The sequence below is a fragment of the Syngnathoides biaculeatus genome, chromosome 4, assembly GCF_019802595.1.
Source record: "Syngnathoides biaculeatus isolate LvHL_M chromosome 4, ASM1980259v1, whole genome shotgun sequence".
Classification (NCBI taxonomy): domain Eukaryota; kingdom Metazoa; phylum Chordata; class Actinopteri; order Syngnathiformes; family Syngnathidae; genus Syngnathoides; species Syngnathoides biaculeatus.
The window spans coordinates 35076867-35099995 of record NC_084643.1 but is presented as its reverse complement, the minus strand read 5'-3'; the positions used below and the strand labels follow the sequence as shown (position 1 = coordinate 35099995).

General features: G+C 44.5%; 2 long non-coding RNA genes across 3 annotated transcripts; one reads left to right on the top strand and one right to left on the bottom strand.

Annotated features, from left to right (window-relative positions):
• Positions 1-1635: 1635 nt before the first annotated feature.
• Positions 1636-22856, top strand: LOC133500006 (uncharacterized). Of its 2 annotated transcripts, none has more exons than XR_009794815.1 (4): positions 1636-1763; positions 2888-2926; positions 3066-3165; positions 20688-22856. It is a non-coding gene; the product is annotated as an uncharacterized LOC133500006 (long non-coding RNA). The 2 variants fall into 2 exon arrangements; XR_009794816.1 differs by having other exon boundaries at positions 2888-2930.
• On the bottom strand, positions 9624-11608 carry LOC133500005 (uncharacterized). Its single transcript, XR_009794814.1, has 2 exons — positions 11527-11608; positions 9624-10686 (listed from the first exon to the last, which is right to left on the bottom strand). It is a non-coding gene; the product is annotated as an uncharacterized LOC133500005 (long non-coding RNA).
• Positions 22857-23129: the final 273 nt, after the last annotated feature.

Genomic DNA, 23129 nt, shown 5'->3' with positions numbered 1-23129 from the left:
CTGGAACAAGTGCCCGGGGAAAAAGAAGTCGGGGTATCCCTGCTGAAGCTACTTCCCCCGCGACCCGACCTGGAGAAGCAGTAGAAAATGGGTTGATGGATCAAAAAAATCTTCTGAACATTTTCTTGTCCATAAATAATTCCAGTATTATGTGACATGGTTAGTTTCATCAGATTTGTATGTCACCTTGCATAGGCTTGTGCAGGCGAAGGACACTGACGATGCATGCTTGTGTAACTTGGACGATGATTTTTACTCTTTCTCTAAAAACTCTTCAAGCTAACGTTAACCAAAGTCTCCAAACTACCAAGACACTATCCGGCCTGTCAAATGACTGCAACGCTCCACAAAATCCACATTTTAATGTCTTAGCCTGTCAAAGATTGAGACTAATTCTGAACCACTTCCCATATCTGTCACGTGTTATAGCCAGGGAGCGAGGCTTCGGCTGTCATCGCCACTCCCCTCAACTAATCATGCCTCGATACACGCTTCACGGAAATGCGCAATCATTACTTAGCCCACATTTTGCCGATTCACTACTAACAAAGTATATTTTAAATAAACCTAAACTAGAAACTAGACAAGATGTTTCACAGAAAACCAATGGCTTGGACAAACATGAATAGACAATCGAGTTTGGGAGTTAAATACACAGAGACTGACGAGGAACACCTGAACTGGACAAGTTTGGCTGGGGGGAGCTGACTGGTCGACAGAAAGGAGGATGGGAAATATGAACAGATGGATACAATTATCAAAATGAGCGCGCGAGACATGGAAAAACATGGAGAGGAAAACATGAAACAAAACCAACCCAACCAAAACGTACGTCATAACATACTTTTTTTCTTCTTGTAGTTTTTTTCTTTTCTGATGTTTTTATTTTTATTTTTTTTGTTCAATGTGTACTTTTTAAAACTAATATTTAATTATAATTTCTGAATAAATACAAATATTATTAAATGCAAGGCTGTTTGGGGAAGTTTATTCTGTTGTTTTATTTCATAACAATGAGTTATTATTAAAACTGTCGCGATGCATTTATTTATTTTTTATGTGAATCAAAATATTTAATGTAGTTGCTTAAAAGTGGCCAATAAAATGACAATTGTTGGATTTTTTTTTAAATGATTGAATATGCTTTTAAAAGATGTACACTATGCTTTCAAATGTTGAAATATATATAATTTAAATCCATTTGTTTGGCATTAATACCCCCAGAAAGGAATTAAAAGTACAAGATTAAAATGTATCACATGAGCAGATTTAGCATTGGCCTAGCTTGAAGCAAAATCTCACCTTGTGATCACAAACAAACAATTGTTTTCACAAATTCCGTGTGTATTTCTGACATAGGCCCACTTGGCAAAAAAAAAAAAAAAAAAAAAAAAAAGACGATTCTGATTCTAATCTACACTGCAGAGGGAGTACCAGCCAAACCACATGCTGCTTCACCAAGGACATGAATATTATTTGCTTCCATGTAGCAAGCAACTGGAGCCTCTCAAAAAACCTAAGCCCCTGGAATTAGCTATGACAGATCGGCAGTACCGGCACAAACACATGAGCAGATGCAAGGGGGAGGACAGAGGGACAGGGAAGTTGGGGTGGGGGGATGGCGGGGGACTGCAGGACAGATGGAAGGACGTTGATGGATCCCGACAGCCAGTGAGCCAGGATACGCCAGCGCTTTGGCCTCCAGCCTGAATCAACAGAGCGAGCTGACGGCTATATCTGCCGGCCTTTATTAACATGGAGAGGTGTGAACACACACACACGCACACGCAAACACACAAACTCGTCGTTGTTATGTGGCGGCCAAGGCGGGAGAAAGTTTGTTTGGCAGCAGGCGTGTATGAGCTCCGGGATTCCAGGTGCATCATTCATTTTATCTCCCAGCAGATTATTTAAAAGACAACCTGCAGCATTCACGACACACACACACACACACACACACACACACACACTCACACGACTGATTGTGAAGGCACAAATGTTAATGATGTAAACAGCTCAAAGCCAGGACTCACTGGTGTTTCGATTCTCGTTGGATGAAGTCAACTTGAATGAAACAAAAGTGAGCACATCATGTGACCCACGACAACCAGCTAAGCACTGTTGGATGTTTGAGAAATCAAAAGAAGTTGTTGAAAAATTCTTTGAAATTATACATTTTCATCTAAAATTGATCAAATTCAGATGATTTCTAAATCAAATACATTGAAAATTTGAAGATAATGCTGAGAAAATGAATACAAATTGGCAATTATTTTCACAAATGCTTAAGGTTTTTGAAAAGTTTGATTGGATTTGTTTGATGCAAAATTAATTCAATCAGGAGAGGACACTGACAGGGAAAAAAATGTCCTGAAAAATATTACTAACAAAGAAAAGTTAAAATGTATACTTTTTTGCCATTTTAATAAATGCCCAGAAAAAAATATTTAGTATGTATTTGTATGTATATGTATCTTGTATTACCAAAGAGTGCTAAATTACACTTGATAATAAATATATTTATTTGAAAATTTATTTTTAAAATACTTCAAACTTGTATTCATTTTTATGCTTTTAATTACACAAATTCCAATTTATTTAGTACCACACACTGATAAATTTAAGTTTTAGCAAATGCAGTATTTTAATGCAAATCGATAACAGAATCACTTTGCTTGAATTTGTTCATCTTTCTCCAATTTTGTTAGATATTTCAATATATTTTTTATTATTTTTGTACCATATGCACTGATACAGAAACATATTGCATTCACCTGGATAAAAAAAAAAATCCTGCTTTTCTGACAGTTAGGAGGTTTTTTCCTATAATTCAGTAATTTTTTCCAACTTGCTTTTCTGACAATTTTTTTCCCCACTTGTCTTTCAGAATTTTTTTTTCTGCGTTTTTGGGACACATCGAACTCACGTGAGTAAGTGACTCTTTGCACACTCCGTAATAAACACTTTGACCGACTTTATTTTGATATGGGTTTAAGACACTGGGATATTTTCCTCTCTTTGAGACACGTAGGTGGGATTGTTATTCATTTGTCGACTTTACGCAGGCTCCTGTGGACTCCCATTCCCTCAGCGTGGGATATGTCCTGTCCACAGGACTGCTCTCAGGTGGACCTCTGGTCCCAGTTTCCATCCTCGATTGATTGGGTGAGAACCTTCGCCTCCACGTAGCGGGCACAGCCGATTTTGGCACATTTCTGTCAATCTTTTTGCATGCACAAAGGTGGGAATACATTTGCATGAAAAAAAAAATTGGGGAAAAAAAATCATTAAAACAGGCTAAAAAAAAATTTACACAAATAATCAGAAAAATCGAAAAAAAGAGAAGGAAAGAGAAGGAAATATTCATATAGAGCAAAGCCCTCCAAAAAATTCCTCAGAAAAATTAGATTTTTTTTTAATCTGAGTGATCTAAATACGGTTTTATACACTGAGAAATTCAGTAACTTGTTGAAATTATTTAGGTATTATTATTATCATTATTATTTTTTTACAAATCACACTTAAAATCTAATTTAAAAATCATCTAATTTAAAAATAATTGATTTAAATTTAAATGTATTGAGAACCAGATGCACTGATAAGTGCAAGAAGTTGAAAAATATCTTCTTTAAAAATGAGAAAAAATATTTTTAAATAGGGTAAGGTTTATCTGACCTATGACGTTTTTCCTTTTATTCAAAGGAGAGTTTGTGTTTGTGTGAGCCTGTGCATGTGCGTGCACATGCGTGTGTGTGCACGCGTGTGTGCGCGTGTGACATGACAGCTGGTTGACACAGTGGGTACTCTGGTGGGGTTTTCAGAGCCGATATCACCTGTCACAATGTTTAATTAACACCTAAGTGCATGTGTATGGATGTGCATGTATGGGTGTGTGTGGATGTGTGTGTGTGTGTGCTCATAAGTACATCATTACATGTAAATATCTTGTAATGTGTTTTCACATCTCCATATGGTTAACTTTTGGGGTTTTTGTATGTATTTGTATCAGCAGTGTACGTACATGGACAGATTTAATGTGCTTTAATTATGTTTGTCCATGTGTGTCTGCGTGTGTGTGTCCATGCTTGTGTGTGTGTGTCAATGACAGCTGAGGTCACTCCTGCGGGTTTTTAATCTGGACTCACATTGAGTAGTTGGAAGGTTTTATCGGCGCTTCCGTCGGCTACCCAGAGGTTTGCCAGCTGCACCCAGGATGCTCTTCCTGTCAATGGCATGCACACACGCACACACATGCACTTGAGCAATCTGGATCACATATTTGGAGTCAATCTTCATCTTCGTAGCATTCAACATATACCCATTTCATCAACTGACATGAGATTTAGTCGATGTCTAGCATGAGCCGACCAAAAAAGTCTCAAGAACCCTTACCTGAAAAGAGAAAGGTTGTCTGCTATTTTGTTTTGAAGCAACCATTTTAAAGTCAATTTTGTAATTTTCAAAGGGCCCTACAAAGAGGAACTGCTCCTGTTTGAAAATGGAGTCCCCATAGGATGCTTCACAAAGCAACAGGACACTTGGTCAGCATGTTTATCACAAAAAAGTTGCAAGAAGTCATGGCGGAAACATCGTTTGAATTTTGGTTTCAACAAGAGTTGGACCCCAAAACACACAACCACAATTAAAAGATTCAACAAGACTTTTACTTGACAGGGAGCATAAACAACAATGAAGAAAAAAAAAAAACAATGACAAAAGTGATGACTACCATGGAAATGAACAAAGGTAAACAAAGTGGCTGGCAAAAAAAAAAAAAAAAGACAAATAGCAAAACAAACTGAACTAAAAGGGCTACAAAAAGGGAAACAAATAATCTCAAGTACTATGGCGTACAGGAAGTAACAAGCTTACAGGATAAGAAAAACAAACAAGAGAACCAAGTCTTGTAATTACACAAATTACAGACGGGGAGAGGAAACAGAAGGGAACAAAAGAAACAGAACCTAACTAAACTAGTCAACAACAAAAAAACTGAAATGAAAAGAATCTAACTATAGACAAAAGAAAAAGACACACAAAAGAACTTATGAGTGACCAAGGTTTGCTGAAGGGAAGCACAGGAATACTAAAAGCACAAAAGTAGCAATAGTCCAGCGTCTGTCCCCTGTTTGTTGCACGCTTAAAAGCTCATCTAATTGCAATGCAGCACAGGTTTACACAGGAGGCTCCGCTTTTCCAAGAACAGCATTTGGGGAAAAAAAAAAAAAAAAAAAAACAATCTGGCAGGATCACAGGCTTTATAACAAAGAAAACAAAAACTATTTCAGAGGCACTCTGCCCTTTTCCCCGAGTTCTTCAAAGACAAATTCCTCCAAATAGTTTCAAAATATTCAGCCCTCAAAGGCAGCTTCATAAAAAAACCTCAATTTGGCCATTTCCAGCGGTCCTTCAAAAAAAAAAAAAAAATCCAAAATTTGATAGATGGATATCTCTATCAGGCGGCACGGTGATTCACCTGGTAAAGCATTGGGCTCACAGTTCTGAGGTCCCGGTTCAATCCCGGACCCGCCTGTGTGGAGTTTGCATGTTCTCCCCCTGCCTGTGTGCCGCCATTCGCATTTGTACTCACATGGGCACTCTGCTTTCCTCCCACATTCCAAAAACATGCCACGATAATAGGACACTCTAAATTGCCCCTAGGTGTGATTGTGAATGCAGCTGTTTGTCTTCATGTGCCCTACGATTGGCTGGCAACCAGTTCAGGGTGTACCCCACCTCCTGCCCGTTGACAGCTGGGATATGCTCCAGCACTCCCCACAACATTTGTGAGGATAAGCGGCGAAGAAAATGGATGGATGGATGTCACTATCATTAGTAGACCCAGAAAAAAGGACCCACAAAAAAGGCACCGGAAGTCAGCAATTTTGTTTTGAAGAGGCCATTTTGTTGTCCTTAAAAGGTAAACTCCAATTTGAGAGAATTTGTCCGATTGCTACCGAATTTGGTGCTTTACTAGACAGATAAAACACTCTAAATTGTTGTTCTGTTGTAATTGCTGCCCCTATCCACACCCCTGCCTCCCCCCACTACCCCAACTCATGGCATTGATTTCTCCCGGAAGTGTTATTTTCTGTTTATTTTGCTCATTTAGGTGGCCCGCTCGCATCTGAGCTGAAATCTGCGGGGACGCTGATTGCGCCGGCACTCTCCCTACCAGGATAATGACGGTGGCTTAATCAAGTCGATGCGGAAACAAACAATGACGGCCGTTAGCGGCAGCAGTTCAGAACGAAACTCGGTCACGCTCCACCAGCCCAACGCTCGCCTCTGAGCGTGCTCAGTCGATGTGTTTGGGTAGAGGCTCAATTGAATAATGGAGCTGATTTCTCCTCCACAGGTCTGACCTACACAAGGTGTTTTACTAAACGCCGGCTGGGAAACGTATTGTCACCGGGCAAAGATTCATTTGTAACCTGTGCCGGGGAGGCCGCCGTTTATTGACATTTGTTTGCTAGTGTGAAGGATGACACACCCAAAAGAAGTACTTGACATTTGAACTGAGTTCCACAAAACTTTCCCAACAGCTGCAGCGGAATGAACATGGAAACTATTCTTGAGGAAAAAAGGAAAAACATGAATCTATTTGGAATAAGTATCTCGAAAAAAAACAAATAAACCTCCCAAAACAAAAACATAAAAGCAAAATAAAATGTCCACAAATATTTGGCAAGAATACAAAAATATTTCAAAAATGGGCAAAATAATGCCCATGTTTCATAAAATAAATGCCAATTTCAGAATGTCATATCAAACTTGAAAACATTTATATTAGAGAGCCAAATAAATGAACTTACCAAATATTTGCCAAAAATGTTACACAAAGCATAAGAAAATAACAACAAAATGAAATGAAAGAAAATGTGAAATAATTGACCCAAAATATTCATTAAAAATAATTTAATTCTAAGTAATACCAATATTGTATAAAAATGTCAGATAAGACAATTCAATAAAAAAATATCCTTAGAAAAAAAAACATGAACGTAGTACAAAAAAATACATTAAAAAATTAAATAAAATGTTTATTAATGATGACACAAAGAATGTAAACTTAAAACTATAATTTTAGGAACACAATATAAAACATCCATGACTAAACATCCATTTTCTGAGCTGCTTATCCTTAAAAGTGTCGTGGGCGTGGTGGATGGATAGAAAAAATTTATTGTGCAATACGGGTCTAAATCCAAATATTACGGGATCTAATTTGAAAAGCCTTGCTATGTAGTTCTAGAAACTAGTTCATAGTTACGTGTGTGTCACTAGTTCTATTGTGTGTGTGTGTGGTGTGTGTGTGTGTGTGGTGTGTGTGTGTGTGTGCGTGCATGTGTGTGTGTGTGTGTGTGTGTACGTGTGCAAGCGTGTATGCGTGTGGGCTTGTGTGTGCGTGTGGCAGGATTAATGTGTCACTGTCACGCGGCGGTGGATGATTAAGTAGTAAAACGGCAGGAGAATGAAAGAAGAAAAATAGCAGTGTGTCAGATAAAAAAGAGGACAGATGAAAAAGAGAATACTTTGCCATCAGAGAAAAATAATCGCATGAAAGATTAATGTTGTACGTGGGACCACCGCACAGAAAAGTGGGCTAAATAACCCACCACCAACACTTCAACATGAATAAAAAAAAAAAAAAATGCTGACAAAGTGCCACTCCACCTGAGACCTTCTTAAATGTGCTCTTTTTTTTTTGAGAAGAAAGCTTTTTAAGTTTGCACTTTGGAGATGGATAACGAAGCTGTGGAGAAATACCACACTGGCATTCGCATTTGTACTAGCATAGACATCTTTTAATACTCTTATTTATGACTTTGAATTCGCTCACAATCACATGACTTGCCAGTTGAGTGTGAAAACATATACTGTATGGCACAAAAATAGAAAAATATTAAATCTGAATAATAAAATCTAATAATAAAAAATACACATGTAAAAAAACATACATACATCTATTTTTTGAGCCACTTATCCTCATGAGGGTCACGGGAGTCTCGGAGCCTATCCCAACTGTCAACGGGCAGGAGGCAGGGTATACACCGAACTGGTTGCCAGCCAACCGCAGGGCACATGAAGACAGACCAACAGTCACACACACATCACACCTCGGGGAAATTTAGAGTGTCCAATTAACGTTGCACGTTTTTGGGATATGGGAGGAAACCGGAGTACCCGGAGAAAATCTACGCAGGCACGGGGAGAACATACAAACTCCACCCAAGGCGAGGCCGGGATTTGAACCCCAGTCCCAGAACTGCGAGGCCAATGCTTTATAGCTGTCACACCACAACGTGCGTATATATACATATTTACAATAAAAATATATGAGTTAAAATTTCATTAAAGTACACAAGTATTAGACAAAAACATTAACACTAAAATAGAATAGCCCTTTTTTTTTTTAAACAACTCTCCTTTAAATACTATGTTGACTCAACATCAGTTGTGTTTACATGCTTTCGTTGTGAGTTGAATGAGATCAGGTGTCTTTTGTCTCTCCCGGCGTGTCTGTCATCTCCCTAATGAATCCTTGCTATCACTTTGACCTACATTGTTACAACAAATGTCCCTTTTCAAGCGTTTGCCGCATAAACGAAGTACTTTGGACCTCACATACATCTCTGAGGAGCATCAACGCTATCTTGGCCCTCATACCTCTTCATTCTGTCTTCATTACGTGTCCATTACGCGTGTTAAATGCTAATGAATGCCATCAGCTTATTTTAGAAATAGCTGCTTTGTCGGCGGCTGTAATTGATTTCCCAGTGTGCTAATTGATGCTGGGTAAACCGTGCTGATTGAATGTTAAACAAAGCACAAAAGAAGAAGAAAAAAACAAGAGAGCGATAGTGACAACTTTTTCTTCAGTCTACTAAGAGCAACAGTTTACCCTTCACTGATGATGATGAGTATTGAGCAACATTAAGTTGACTTGCTATGGGTGTTCACACAAAATATTAGGTACACTTGCAACTCCCACTATTTTGCTCAGGGCCAAAATGATCTATCCATCCATGTTCTTGGCTGCTTATCCTCACAAGCGTCGTGGGAGTGCTGCAGCCTATCCCAGCTATCTCTGGGACGGAGGCAGGATACACCCTGAACTGGGTGGCAGCCAATAGCAGGTCACATAGAGACAAACAGTCGCACTCACAAACACACCTAGGGGCAATTTAGAGTGTCTAATTAATGTTGCATGTTTTTGGGATGTGGGAGGAAAACCAGAGTGCTCAGAGAGAACCCACGCAGGCACGAGGAGAGCTCCACACAGGTGGGGCCGGGATTGAACCCTGGACCTCAGAACTGTGAGGTCAACGTTTTAACCAGGTGCCCCAATGAAAGATACAAAACATATCAAAAAATGAGCAAACATTAGAAAAAACTGTACACATTGGAGAAATACATAAACATATTGGGGAGAAAATGCATGATATAATAAATAAAGGAAAAGCTAAAACTACTAAAAATTAGATTACAACAAGATTACAACAAATATAGATGACTGAAAGTTTAGGCTGGAATACTAGGAGGTGGATGTAAAATATTAGATGAAATTAAAGCTAAAGTTACAAAAGCATGAAAAAAAGAGTATTTTAAGCATAAAAATACACGTATTGTACAGCTTTTAATAAATAGAAAAAACAAATATTTTCAAAAAAATCTGCAAAAATAGAAATATAAAACACTTGGAAAAACATTTGTTGAAAAAAAGATAAGACCCAATTGTTATACAGACGTAGTTAGCCTTCTAGTCACTTTTAATTTACTGCCAAGGTCATAAAAAAACTTAACTTATTTCCACGGTGACTGGCCGGTCATGTTCCTCAAAAATTAAATTGAGGCGATTTGTTGCATTTATTTTCCAGAAAACATTTGAAAATGACTTGACACAAATGAAAAAGAAAATGAATGAAAATGATGCAATCGTGGTCTTAGGCCAACAACATTACATATATTATCATATAGTAATAGGTGTTGCTTTCGCTTGAGACACGAAAAAAAAAACAAGTAATAAAAGTATAAGGAGCAAATAGGTTTCCAAAATGTAATCCGCAGTTGTGTAAATTAACAAATGCCAAACCATAAATATGCAGGGTTTCAACACTGAGGTGAAAAATATCATATCCCTCGTCTGCCTTCTGTGAGTTTTCATTGTCCAGTAACAAGTCTTGTCTTCTTCCTTCCATGCCGATAGTCATTTCAAACATCATATTAGTGTTGTGTTCAAGACCACACTCGAAGAGACTAAGACTTGGCCAAGACCAGAACTCACCAAGACCAAAATAAGATCAACAAGACCAAGACGAAATAAAGACCATAAAAATCGATTTTAAAAAAACCGTGGCCATTAAACATGAAAAGTTAAAGAGCATTCTCACTTTGATTTTAAATTTCTTTTAAAAACATTTGACAGTTTAAGGTGGAATTACAACTTTTTTTCCAGAAATACACATCTTAGAGAAACAAAAATAGATTCACTGGTATGATTTACAGTATAGTCAATGATGCTGTAGTAGTACACACACCTGACTTTGGTGCGGGCAGCGTGGTATCGATTCCCGCTCAGTGATGTTGTCGATATCTGCCCTGCGACTGACTGGCGACCAGCTCGGAGTGTAGTCTACCTTTCGTCCGAAGCTTGCTGGGCGAGGCTCTGGCTCTCCCATAACCCTTGTGAGGATAAGTGGCTTTGATAATGGATTGGTGGACTTACAGTATGTTCTATCAACATTCGCTTACAAGTGTTTGTATTTTATTTGGAGAGGCTGGCTAAAGGTCGACATTGGCGCAAAACTTACACACCATAGAGTGTTTTCTTTTGCATGTTGTTATCACATGCATAAAGTTAAACAATAGCAATCAGCATCTTTATCGGTCAGGCCAGAATATCTTGAGTGCAGCTCGTGTGAGACTGAGACAAAACCAAGACCTTCAAAATCTCGAGACCAGTTCTGGTCTTGAGTGTTGCAACAACAGGTTTTACTATACATCTACCCATCCATCCATCCATCCATGCATCCATTTTCTGCCACTTCTTTGGGTCAGGGGTGAAGTAGCTTCAGCAGGAATACCCAGACTTCCCTTTCCCTATCCACTTCTTCCAACTCATCCGGAGCGATCCCGAGGCGTTCCCAGCCAAGAGACACTCTCTCCAGCGTGTCCTGGGTCGTACCCGGGGTCTCTATCCGGACCAGGTGAGGGACCAGACAAAGTACGACTCTAAAACCCCTATGACGAGTGCAAAAATTGGATCTCAGTTTCCCTTGCCCGGACGCGGGTCACTGGGCCCCCCTCTGGAGCTAAGCCTGGAGGTGCGGCTCGAAGGCGAGCGCCTGGTGGCCGGGCCTGCCCCCAATGAGGCTCAGCCTGTCATGAACGGGGCTCAAGGGTGGACCGAAATGCACGACTCCAGAGACAAGCAGACAGTACAGAGGAAACCTTTCTTCGGTCCAAGGTCAGGGATCAGGCAGACAGTCCAAACAAGCAGAAGTAATAGTACGGCAGGCTTACAAGGGTGGTCAGTGGACAGGTGTGGGTCGGTACACAGAGAGCAGAAGTCAGGCAAACGGGAGTGCTGGAACGAGGCATCAAGGACGACGATCTGGCGGAGGACAAGTCGTCCCCCGAGTCCTATGTATACTGGGAGGCATCAGCCGGGACAAGGTGCAGGTGTGCGCTGACTAATTGGCTGGCCACGCCCAGCCTGGGCAGGAAGCCAGGAGCTTGACACAGCCGGGCACAGCCCGAAAGGGTAACATGGGTCCCCCTTCCAATGGGCTCACTACCTGTGAGAGGGGCCATAAAGTCGGGTGCGATATGAGCTGGCCAGTGGCCAAAAGCGGGGACCTTGGCGATACGATCCCTGGCTCCAGAAACAATGTTGCACTCACTAAATGTAAATGTTTCTTAAAGTTACAAGCATAAACATTGTAATGAAATCCTCCACGAGTGGCCGAAAGCCCTCAAATTGCCGTTGACAAGGTGGGAAAGCGCATTTGGATGTACGTATCCGTTTCAGTCCTACACACTATATTACACTGCATTACATTACAGTGTAGTGTATACGTGTTATGTACTTAAAAGTGCTCTTGTTGGTGTCACTTACAATGACATGAAGGAGAGTTCAATAATTCATGAGCGTGTTTGCTCTTGTGGGGATGACTCGTGCTTGCTTCCTTACACACTAATGACAAGAAGACCACCACAGACACTTTATGCGTGCGAGTGTGTTTGTGTGTGTCATTTAGCGTTCTTCACATTTCCCACAAGGCTGTGCGTGAGTAGCCGAGCGGCAGCTCCCCGGGGACCACCACGCCGGTACTTCCATTGTTGCTGCAGTGATATATTGCTAGGAAAGCCACGGAAGGCAGAAGCAACTTATTTAGACGTCAAATTAGGGCCTACGCACACACACACATGCACACATACATTTACTCACATACTAACAAAGTGAAAGGAGATTATGTTTGCATTCTTTTCTTTGTGGGGACACGCCCAAATGTCCCCACAAAGAAAAAGTATCCTCAGTAAAGGTAGAGCCACACTAGAATAGGGCGACAAGAGCAGGCTAACACACTTTAAACCTTGAGCGTGAATGAAATGCTATTATATTAACGTGAACAGCTTCACATTATTAATATTTACAGTCCTAATTTTAATACTTCCACCAAGCATGAAAGAGCAAAACATACTTTTTTGTTACACATGCGGCCTTGGCGAAGGTCAGAGCTTTGCCATTTGATGTATATTTCATGACAAGCACGTGGAGGCAATGTGAGGGTGTCCCCCCTGTCCCTCGCTTAATTGGCTGTGATGCATAACACCAATAAGCCTTGTTACGCTATTAAAAATTAATACTCGCCGACATAGCGGGCAAAGTTTACATATCAAAATGTGAGGTGTTAAAAGCGATAAACACAAGTAATAAGACGTGAGTGAGTCAGCACTGTCTGCATGTGTGTGTGTGTGTGTGTGTGTGTGTGTGTGTGTGTGTGTCTGTGTGTGTGTGTCTGTGTGTGTGTGTGTGTATTGTCTTTCTATTTTTGTTCAGCGGGCTCCTTGATTCGCCACCTTTTATTGCAGGAACACTTTTCTGTGGGTTTGTCCAGCATATTTGCTATTTTAAATGGACATTGAACAACCAAAATGCAATATATTAGTGTTTTTAATCTGTATATTGATCTTTGTCTAATGTTTTGTCTTTTGTTTCTAATTTAAACTAATATTGAATGTATTTTCCTAATAAAAGGTCCAAATTCAAAATGGAATGGAATGTGCTGGGTCGCTTTAAAGTCAAAATGGACTCCCTCAGGGCTTGACATTAACTCCTGCCAACCCGCCAAAGACGGATGAATTTCCGTAATGTTTGGTAACACTGCCACTCACACTGGCCACTTGGCAAGTGGAAATTATGTGTGTGTGTCTATGTGTGTGGGACAGGGGGGCAGTGATACCCTCAAGCTCTGGTCCTCAACCACAGAGGCCTGGAAGACAGTTCTGCACAGGATCTTAGCTGTTCCCAGTATTGCACTTTTCTGGACAGAGATGGCAGGTATGGTTCCTGGTATGTGCTGGAGTCAACCTCCCAACTTTGGAATCACTGCCCAGTGGCCTGATCACTACTGGGTTCACTAATACCTTCACCATCCACATTATCTCTGGTTCTTCCTTCAGTCCTTGGTATTTCTCCATCTTTTTGTGGTCCTTTTTTTCGAATGTTGCTATCACTCGAGATTGCTACATTTAACATGATTGCTGTCTTGTGATGTTTCTCCATCATCACTATATCAGGCTGGTTGACCACTACTAGTTTCTGGATCTGGAAGTCCCACAGGATGAGAATCGGAATCGGAATCGTCTCCATTTGCCAAGTATGCCACAAACGTACAGCTATATACAGCCAGTAATCGGGCAGTGATGGAACTTTTTTTTGTTGACAATTGTGCAAAGGATGGACAGTCCTCTAGCATTTAGAGCAGTTAGAGTGCCAAATAGAGCAATACAGTTGTCCAGTGTAATAGCCATTGGTCAAAGGGCGCCCAGAGTTCAAGGAATGTATGTAGTTTAGAGTGACCAATCTTGTGATAATCTGAGACAATGTCCATTGAGCAAGTGTTGTAGTGTCTACCTTAAGTGGTATCTGCCATCTTGATTCTGGGACCTCCAGTCCATATTTGGAACAGTTGTGATCCCTGCTACATTGTTATGCTGCTCCATATATACCTTGGCTGCTTGCTGATCTTCCGGCCCGTTGTGATATGCTGCACTGTGTCTGGGGTTTGTTTGCATAGCCTGCATCTGGGTCCCTGCCTGATGTTGCACAGACCCCAGCCACCATTGAACTTCTGTTTAGGGCTTGTTCTTGTGCTGTCATAGTTCGTGTCACTTTGCTCTCTTTCAGTTCAGACTATACCAGCCACTAGTATGTTTTCTCTACGTCAGTCGTAAACTGGATGTACTGCATATATTATACTGTTGGGTGGCACGGTAGAGCCGCTGTAAAGAGGACTCACAGTTCTGGGGACCTGGGTTCAATCCCTGCCCCGCCTGTGAGGAGTCTGCATGTCCTCCCCTTGCTTAAGTGGGTTTTACTGTCGTTTCCTGTTGTTTGTCTCCATGTGGCCTGTGATTGGCTGGCAACCAGTTCAGGGTGTACCCCGCCTCCTGCCTGGTGACAGCTGTGATAAGCTCCAGTACTCTTGTGATCCTCATGAGGATAAGCGGCTTAGAAAACGGATAGATGGATGGATTCAGTGCACTCAAAAAAAAACTCTTTGGCCCAGCACTTATATATTAGAGGTGCAATGATGCATTGAATTTTGTTTTTACCCCTCATATTTGAATTTCAAGATGGCTTCTACATACTTAAAATGAAAAATGGACCCAGCACACTGAGAATTTATGATGCCCCCTCCCCACACACACACACACACATGCACACTTAGTGCTCAAAATGGGCTCTTCAAACTCTAAATTATATTTCTCATAAAATGTCTGGGGTTTTAAATAAAAAATGGACGCTGCACTGTTGGAATTCAAAATTGTCCTTGTATACTCAAAATTCAGTTTGGATCCCATGCAATTAAAGTTCAAATTTAACCATGCACACTCGAAATTCAAGATGGAGTCCATCTACACACTCCACATACAAAATGTTGAAAATTTTAAATACACCCCGCACAGTTAAAATTGTATTTGAATCCTACACGCCCAAAACATGTCATGATCCTGGATTCCAGCCAGGGCTGGGCGTGGCCGTCTAATCGGAAGGGTCACACCTGCGTCTCATGACCTCCGATTAGACCCAGTACATATAGGACCCGGGGGACGACAGAGACTCTGCTAGATCGTTGCCTCTCATGCCTCGTTCCCGCACTACCGTACTCCTGACGTCTACCTCCCGTGTACCGACCAACGCCTGTCTCCCGACCTACCCCGTAAGCCTGCCGTTACTGATCTTGCTGCTTGTTTGGACTGACTCCCTGGTAACCGACATTGGAACGAATAAAGGCTTATTCCGCGCTGCTTACCTCTCACCTGAGTCGTGCATTTGGGTCCACCCCCGAGTCTTGTCCGTGACAGAACGATCTAGCCAAGAACATGGACCCAGCCGACTCTGAAGCCATTCGCCGTGCGCTGCAAGTGCAGGGCAAACGCCTGGGTGAGCAAGAGGCTGCTCTCCAGGGTATGACTCACCAGATCCAGGAGCTCTGCACCCAGCTGCAACCGTGGCTAGCCTCCCAAGCTAGCGCGGCCGCTCCTGTGCCACCATCACTCCGCTCTCTCGACCAGAGCGGTTCTCAGGCGACTCCGGTAACGTCAAGCCCTTCCTGGCGCAGTGCGATCTCCACTTTGAGCTGCAAGCTTCCGCTTTTCCCACGGACCGCTCCCGGATCGCCTTCGTCATTTCCCACATGACAGGGAGGGCGGAGGCATGGGCCACCGCCGAGTGGAGCCGTAACTCGGAGACCTGCCGCTCATGGGCGAGCTTCGTCTGCGCGCTCACCCAGGTGTTCCAGTATGCGGCTCCGGAACGTCAGGCGGCGTCGTCACTCATGACAATTCGCCAGGGGCGTCGCCGCGTGTCCGACTACGCCGTTGAGTTCCGGATTCGGGCTGCCGAGAGCCGCTGGAATGAGGAAGCCCTCCATGACGCGTTTTACGAGGGACTGTCCCCACAGATCCGTGGTCACCTCGTGGCCATGGATCTTCCGCCTTCGCTTAACTCCCTCATCGCATTGGCCCTCAAGGTGGACCAGCGCCTCACCGTGCAGAGACAGATGGAGGGCCTGAGGGAGAGTCGCAGTCCGGTTGTTTCCGCTTCCCGGCCACCCGTGTTGTCAGCTTCACCGGAAGCCATGCAAGTGGAGGGGCTTGGCAGCTCAGCGGAGGAGCGCTTACGTCGGCGACGAGAGGGACGCTGTTTTTACTGCGGGCGTTTGGGACACTTGATTGCCCGACTCGACCAGGGCATTCTGACATCAGGATCGCTACTCTGGTGAGTGTGCGGTACACCGCGACGGGGTCAGGGAGGTCCCTTCTTCACCTCACCTTGGGAACGGACTCCCGTTCATGCTCTGTGACGGCTTTCATAGATTCTGGGTCGGAAGCAAACCTGATAAATCCCCGCGTGGTCGAGGAGCTGGGGGCGGCAACCTTCCCCACGCAACGGTTTCGTCACGCCTATGCCGCCAACGGCAAGTTCCTTTGTCGGGTTACACATCGTACTCAGACGCTACGTATGAGCTTTCCGGACCCTCACTCGGAGCGAATTAGCTTTCATGTCTTCGACGCACGTAGTAGCGACATCATCTTGGGCAGTCCGTGGCTCAAAGAACATAATCTGCACATAGATTGGACCACGGGTCAGATCAAGACTTGGGGTGAGGACTGTCTCAGTCGTTGTTTTGCTGTCCGGAGAGACAGGGGTATTCAAGTCGCGCCGGTTCGGCTAACAGGACCTGGTACCGCCCTGGACCTGACCGCAGTGCCCTCCTGCTATCATGACCTACGGGAGGTCTTCTCTGAATCTAAGGCAAAGTCTCTACCGCCACATCGGTCATACGACTGCGCGATTGACCTCCTGCCAGGCACCTTTCCTACCAGAGGGAAGCTGTTCTCTTTAACAGGACCAGAGCATCAAGCCATGAGGGACTACATCGAGGACTCGCTGGCAGCCGGATTCATTCGCCCCTCATCTTCACCAGCCGGTGCGGGGTTTTTTTTTTTTTTTTTTGTCAAGAAGGACTCCATGCTGCGACCCTGCATCGACTACCGAGGACTGAATGACATCACAGTCAAGAACAGGTACCCTTTGCCGCTTATCTCTACAGCATTCGAACTCCTCCAGGGAGCCCGGATCTTCACCAAGCTCGACTTGCGCAGCGCTTACCATCTGGTGCGGATTCGGGAAGGGGATGAGTGGAAGACGGCGTTCAACACCCCCACAGGGCACTATGAGTATCTTGTGATGCCCTTTGGTCTGACAAACGCTCCGGCCGTCTTTCAGAACTTCATTAACGACGTGCTCCGGGAGTTCCTGAACAGATCTGTCTTTGTTTACCTGGATGACATTCTCATCTTTTCAGCAGACCTAGCCTCTCACATTCAACAAGTCCGAGAGGTGCTCCGGCGTCTGCAGCAGCACCAATTATACGTGAATATGGATAAGTGTGAGTTCCATCAGGCATCCGTGTCCTTCCTGGGCTTCGTCCTGGCTGAGGAGAGATACGGATGGATCCCGGGAAGGTCGACGCGGTGCTGCGGTGGCCTACCCCCACCAACAGGAGGGACGTGGAGAGGTTCTTGGGATTTGCCAATTTCTACAGGAAATTGATAAGGAACTTCAGTTCCGTGGCCGCTCCTCTGCATTCGCTCACTTCGCCAAATACCACCTTCGACTGGTCCGGGACCTGCCAGGAGGCCTTCGGCAGGCTCAAGGCAAGTTTCACTACTGCGCCTGTTCTCAATATTCCGGATCCCGATAACCAGTTTGTGGTGGAGGTGGATGCATCGAATTCAGGAATCGGTGCAGTCTTGTCGCAGAGGAGTCCCAGGGATGGAAGGATTCACCCGTGCGCGTTCCTGTCTAGAAAGTTGACCCCGGTAGAGAGGAACTACGATGTGGGAGATAAGGAACTGCTGGCGGTCAAGAGCGCGTTGGAGGAGTGGCGCCACTGGCTGGAGGGCTCGCAAGTACCGTTCGTTGTCTTCACGGACCATAAGAACCTTGAATACCTGAAGTCCGCGAAGAGGTTGAACGCCCGTCAGGCCAGGTGGGCTCTATTTTTCACCCGCTTCCACTTTAAGCTGTTTTACCGCCCAGGCTCCAAAAACGGCAAGCCGGATGCACTCTAGCGGATCCACGAGGGAGGGCGCACTGATTCAGACGCCGCTACTATCCTGCCACCGGGGTGCTTCGTGTCCGGGTTCACCTGGTCGATCGAGTCGCGGCTGAAGGAGGCCATGGAAGAGCGGATTGTCCGTTGGGCCGTCTTTTCGTCATTCCATCTCTGCGGGGAGACGTCATCAACTGGGCCCATACCAACAAGACGGTCTGCCACCCGGGTATGGCGAAGACACGGTCAGTGGTCGAACAAAGGTTCTGGTGGCCTAACCTCAGCAAGGATGTAAGGGAGTTCGTCAACGCCTGCCCGGTGTGTGCTGCCAATAAAACTTCCCGCCTACGGCCCGTTGGTGAGTTGCAACCCCTGTCCATCCCCTTTCGTCCGTGGTCACACATCGCGATGGACTTCGTTACCGGCCTGCCGCCTTCACAAGGGAACACAGTGGTGCTGTCCATAGTGGACAGTTTCTCCAAGATGGTCCACTTCGTGCCGCTCCCGAAGATCCCGTCGGCCAAGCAGACAGCCCAGTTGGTATTAGACGAGGTCGTCCGTTACCACGGTCTACCCCAGGACATCGTTTCGGACAGGGGTCCGCAATTCAGCGCCCGTTTCTGGAAGGAGTTCTGCAACCTCATCGGCGCTTCAGCAAGTTGGACATCGGGTCATCACCCAGAGTCTAATGGCCAGACTGAGAGGATTAACCAGGAATTAGAAACCGGTCTTCGATGTCTGGTATCCAGGGACCAGAGCACGTGGAGCCAGCACATCAAGTGGGTGGAGTATGCCCACAATTCCCTACCCTCCGCTTCAACAGGTATGGCTCCACTCCATGTCGTGCATGGGTATCCTCCGTCCCTGTTTCCTCCACTGGTCACAGAATCCACAGTTCCGTCGGCCCTGGCCGTGGTGCGACGCTGCAAACGGACCTGGGAAGCAGCTCGGAGGACACTGCTGCGCATGAGCAGCGCCTACAAGGCCGCAGCAGACCGCAAGAGGAGGGCCGCACCAGAGCTCAGAGTGGGACAGCGAGTGTGGCTCTCCACCAAAGATCTCCCGCTGCGGACGGAATCCCGCAAACTTGCTCCCAGGTTTGTTGGCCCGTTCCCTGTTTCCAAGGTTATTAACCCGGTCGCTGTCTCGTTGAAACTGCCCAGGTCGATGAGGGTGCACCCTAGGTTCCACGTCAGCAGACTTCGCCCGAATCGTACGTCGTCGCTGGCTCCTCCGCTCAAGTCCCCCCCGCCCCCCCGCATGGTCGACGGTAGGTTGGTGTACACCGTGCGCGGGTTGCTGTCTTCCCGCCGCAGAGGGAGGGGGGTCCAGTACCTGGTGGACTGGGAGGGATATGGCCCGGAGGAGCGCTCTTGGATCCCCTCCCGCTTCGTCGTGGACCGCTCCCTCATCAGGGACTTTCACGCGGCTCACCCTGATGCGCCTGGGCCGTCCAGAGCCGGCCGTTGAGGGGGGGGGGGGGTACTGTCATGATCCTGGATTCCAGTCAGGGCTGGGCGTGGCCAGCTGATCTGAAGGTGCACACCTGCGCCTCATGACCTTTGATTTAGACCCAGTACATATAGGACCCGGGGGACGACAATTACTCTGCTCGATCGTTGCCTCTCATGCCTCGTTCCCGCACTACCGTACTCCTGACGTCTACCTCCCGTGTACCGACCAACGCCTGTCTCCCGACCTACCCCGTAAGCCTGCCGTTACTGATCTTGCTGCTTGTTTGGACTGACTCCCTGGTAACCGACATTGGAACAAATAAAGGCTTATTCCACACTGCTTACCTCTCACCTGAGTCGTGCATTTGGGTCCACCCCCGAGTCTCGTCCGTGACAAAACATAGCTCACATGAAATTTAAAATTGACCCTTCACTCTGAAAAAAAATCAAATGGACCCAAGCAGTTGAAATCAACATTCAAAATTTAAATTTCACATTGCTCTGTTCCAGTGGAAATTCAAAATGGAGAACACATACACACTTCTTTGCTACCTGAAAAGTGGATGTGATAGTGACATTGAAACCAGAACACAAAAAGATAGTTCATCACAAAAAGCACACATCATCATGTGGACAAGGATCTCACACACACACACACACACACACACACACACACACACACACACAACCACGCACACGCACCCACACACAACCAGAGTGTGACCTATGAGAGCGCAGCAGAACAAAACACTTTCCTGTAATAACCTCAGCTACATCTAATCCTATTTCCTTCACAGGTCTGTCCGTGCATGTGTGTGTGCGTGCAACAGTGTGCATTAAGGTGAGAAAAAAAAATTTGCGTGTGTGTGTTTGTCCACAGCGTAATTCTTCTTCTGCCGACTCAGCGAAGGCCCAACACACCTGCTCAGCTGCAACTTTAACACACGCAAATCCACACACACACACACACACACGCACGCACGCAGACACACGAGCCATCAGAGACCCTGCTGGACATTTGGATGGAATTGAAAGTAGTATGAAAACCGGAAACAGATGCTCAGTACCTGTCTTTGTTTTTTTATTCGTTTGTTTGTTTTCATGTTACTGTGTTATTTTATTTATTTGAAGAATTCCCACAGCGAGTAGCGTTTGTGTTGAGCGGCAAAACTAATAGAGCACCGGAAACATCAAGCGCAGAGTGACGCATTAGAAAAGTTACTTTTCTCAAAACTTAGCCAAACTTATTTATTCATACAGATGCTGTATACTGATTTATCTCGTTATTATTTAATTCCAACGCCAAACGTCCATATAACCTTTCTAAAAATTGCTTGTGATTCATTTCTGATGTCATTGTCTTGGTTTTGATGTTTTTAGATGACACTGATGATAATGCAACATTAAGTGTTTTTAATTTTTAATAACAATGAACATTTCCAGATGAATATAGGAATGCTATTTTTTTAACGTTATAATGGGTTTCTGAAGTCGGGACAATTACAAGTTTGATGTTCACTTCATGATGTACTCAAAAGGAAAATTAATGAATCATGAAGAATGAACAAAATTATCAAAAACTGAAATTTGAAATGTGCAGTTGAAAATCAAAATGGAAAGTTATTACACATTAATAATAATTCAGTTCAAAATAGAGCTTGAAAAGACTTGAAATTCAAAACCGACCCGTGTGGGCCCGTATATGTGAAATTGAAAATGGGAAATTTCCCAGACGGTTGGTCCAAAATAGAGCTCGTACATTCCAAATTGTCACGTCCCATCGGAACGGGAGTAGGACCCAAATGCAGGACTCGGATGATGCAAGGTAGTGCGGGGAGAAACGTTTATTATATGCCGAGGTCGGGGATCGAGCAGGCAGTCCGGTGCAGCAGCGGTAGTTGGGACATCGGGCGAAGAGAGCAGGTGAGCGGGCAGGCAGGAGTCGGTACACGGGAGAACGATCAAAGCAGGCAGAAGTATCAAAGGAGTCAGGCTTACAAGGTTGGTCGGAGAACAGGCGAAGGTCGGTACACACGGGTTGTCGATCAGGGATACCGGAGAACGGGACATGAAGCTCAACGAACTGGCCCAGACCAGTCGTTATCGGGGTCATATAAATATGCCGGATAATCAGCCCGCATGAGGCGCAGGTGTGCGCCTCCCAATCAGCGCAACTGCACTGGCACCCGCACAGCCAGGGCTGGAGCGGCAGGATCATGACACAAATTAGAAATGGCCGCTGTATATTTCCATTGATTCTCTTCCAGTTTTGCGGCGTCAGGTTACACTCCCCAGGCACTTGGTCCGGTTCCTTTAGGATCATCCTGAGGTTTTTCAAGGCCAACATGGAGACAGACCACGTTCTGGAACATCCACACTTGAAAATCATTTCATTTCAAGAGTTTGTGGACACAGATAGTACAATTGAAAATTGAAATTGAAAGTTCACACATCCATCCATTATCCAAGCTGCTCATCCTCACAAGCCTCTGCCAGCTAACATTGGGTGAAAGGTGGGCTACACCCTGAACTGCTTGCCAGTCAGTAACAGGGCATATATCGACACTCACTGAACGGGAATCGATCCCATGGTGCCTGCACCGAATTCAGGCGTGTGTACCACTACACTATCAGTGACTCTCTTTTGCTCCACCTGTTATTTTGTATTCATTATCGTTCAGGGCTAAAAGAAAAATGGATGAAGGAGCATGTAGTTCATTGTCCAAGATTATTTTTGTAGTCTTTGCAGAAATAAATTATATCGTGCTAGCTGAGCATAACAGTCAGAAGACCTGGTATACTGTATTCTGCCCCATGCTAGCATTCACGCTACATCCACACCGCCGGGGACACATTTACACACAGAATGTGCATCTGTCAGATAATCTACTAGAGAATAAACAAAAGCATAAACACACATCTTTCAAAATGGAGTATTTTTGTTTGATTTATGAGTGCGTGAGTATGGGTGTCTGTGTGTTTTATTGTGCTGTCATGGCTAAATGACACAAATAAATAGCACAGGAAAGGGATATTTGTGTGTGCTGTATCCAATTGCCAAAGATTTTGTTTAAAAAAAAAAAGATGTCTGCATCTGTTCTTCCTCTTTGCTATGGCTTTGGTTTCCATTAAAGTGGGTTTTAAAATCACCAATCGGCATGTATTCTTCCATTTCGCCACACCACGCCAAATCACCAATTAATATTGATTTAGATGAAAAAGTGTACGTATGGCAATGAGAAATGTGTTGGTGTTCGCCGGAATTGCTTATTAGAAGCAGATAAAGTTGAAGATGAAGGGAGGAATACAAATAAAGAGAAGA